Below are 2641 nucleotides of genomic sequence, written 5' to 3'. Positions count from 1 at the left end.
CCGTCTCGCGCCGAGCCCTCCCGCCAAATTGTCTCCTGCCGAGCCCTCTCCCGCCGAGCCCTCCCGCCGAGCGCCGAGCGGTCTCCCGCTGAGCCCTCCCGCCGAGCCCTCTCCCGCCGAGCCGTCTCCCGCTGAGCCCTCGCGCCGAGCCGTCTTGCGCTGAGCCCTCCCGCCGAGCCGTGTCGCGCCGAGCCTGTCTGCCACCACGCCCTCCCGCCAAGCCCTTCCACCAAGTCGTCTCCCGCCGAGCCCTCTCCCGCTGCGCCATCTCGCACCACGCCCTCTCCCTCCACACGATCTCCCACCGCCAGTTCTGAGAAAACTAATACCGATTCACTCCTCTCCTACCAGGCTGGAACTCTTCCTAACCGAGTAAGCCAGAATCTCATCGAAACTCCCCTTGAGCCAGAGTGCGGACGACAGTTCTAAAAGTTTTCTGAACCTACCAGTCTGTCTTATCAGAAAGCTAAGCCGATCCACACTTCAGCAGAGTTTCCATACACATAAAGGCCGCACCCTCATACACGATCGTAGGGGGTTACAAGACTACAGGACCCACCTAATCCACAGCTGTGCAGTGCCACCCTACCTGAATTCCAGGGTCTTGCTGCGTCACGGGCCACAAGATGGAAAGACCCAGAGTTTAAACAGCCCTCAATCCTGGCGTGACTGAGAGAGCTGAGTCTCGCGTCATCATAACGTGCTACGTGACCACAGGATATACATGACCAACAGTGATTGGGTAGCGGCAGTGCTCACGTGACTGCAAGGGCTTTGCCTGCCACGAGATGGGCGGAGCCACGTAGCTGCTGACTTACGGATCGGCAGGGTTGTAGCCCACAGTCTTCATGTAAGCCTGCCATGAGACCATTGGGGCATACATGACCACAGCATCCATATGATCCTATGAAACCGTTCATTTACGTGATTTTGAGGGCTGAGGATTCCACATGCCACTAGTAGTAAGGGCCCTGTGATGGAAAGAATCCACATGGTGGGCAACGTTCGGGAGTCTACGGTGCTCTGGTAATTTGAAGAGCCGGATCTACCACGTGACCATAGCGGCAACAGGTCCAGAAAGACCACATGAGCTCAGGATTTAAGAGTTCATGGTGCTGACAGGAACAGCAGCTCTGGGCCTGCCACATAACTGTAGTGCCTACATGATGGCAGCGTTCCCGTGACCAAAGCTTTAGGAACCCACAGGCTCACAAGCTTGGTCAGCTTTGTGACAGTAGGGTACAATGATAGTAGGGTTCTCCTGATCCGGCACGTTTCAGGAGACCATTCATTTCATGAGACCTGGAGATCTGAAATTGCCCACATTACTGGGCTCCCCAGTGATCGTGATATCTCTGGCTGACATTTCTCAGCACAAAAGCTTAGGTTTCATCCGCCCTCATCTCTTCTTTACTATGCTAATTTTGTGTGTTTTATAATAACACATGAAATTTAATACATAAATTAATATGCAGCAGTGAAATAGGTCCTCCGTAAAACCATAACCATTGCCATGTTCCAGTTACTACTTCAAAAGACTAAGTTTTGGGTACAGGTAAGTGTTGTCGACTTCATTTCATGCACGTCTGAAGGAAATCTGTTTCTGGGTTCTCCTGATTTATGTTGTTCAAAGCTCTAAATGTTTTCTTTCAGCTTATTGTCAAATACTAAGTTAGAGTAGAGTTTCCATTGACTTTTTGTCTGCATTTTTCTGGTGTGTTCACATCTGAAAGGTATTGCCTTCCAACGTGCTACTCCTACCTTTACAAATTTATTTTGCTTCATAATACTGTGTATGGTGTGCTTTCACTAGATTCCTCCCCCATCCACTATTTTCTGAACTTTCCCTTCCCCTTACTACAATGTATCTGCTCTGTTTAATTTGATTTCTAAAATGAGTTTTCTTTTTGTATGTGGGTTTGCTCTTCTGGAGGTGTAAGGATCTCGGCCTGGACCCTAGGCTGGACAGACTCACTTTTAAAAATTATACTTCAGCTACTCCAGCTACACTCTAAGCAGAACTTCCCATTAAGACAATAAAACGCCTAGCTTTACAAGAAATGGGTTGCAACAGAAATATTAAGAATGTTTTGCAGAAGTAGTTTTGCCCAACTGGCTTAGACCATTTCACAGGAACTAACAGCTCTTCTTGCTTCTGTACACCTGCTTTGTGTCTGCTGGGGAATGAAAGGTTAAAGAACAATATTCCTCAGGCCTTGAAGTTCCCCCTTCCTCCCCCTTCCTCAGGCTTTGCAGTTTCCCCTTCCTCTCCCTGCCTTCATATTAACATTTCAGCAGGCCTTGAAGCAAACTAACTTTATCAACCCAGTCCCAATGTACTGTTAAGACACATGGACATAACAACACTGTTGCAACAGCGGGATGTGGTTTAATTTTTATTTTTATTAAATTATTTTTTATTATGAAATACACATTTTTTAGAATTAGTTTCAGCTGCACAACACAGTGCAATAGTTATACTTTTTACCCCTCGGAGTGACAACCCCCTTCTCCCAAACCACTGCCCCATTTCCCCCCAATATCACATATCTATTACAAATCTCTTGACTCTACTCCCACACTATACTCCACGTCCCATGACTATATATATATATATATATATATATATATATATATATAT

Source organism: Hipposideros armiger, unplaced genomic scaffold, assembly GCF_001890085.2.
Source record: "Hipposideros armiger isolate ML-2016 unplaced genomic scaffold, ASM189008v1 scaffold_1043, whole genome shotgun sequence".
Lineage (NCBI taxonomy): Eukaryota > Metazoa > Chordata > Mammalia > Chiroptera > Hipposideridae > Hipposideros > Hipposideros armiger.
This window is presented reverse-complemented; position numbering follows the sequence as displayed.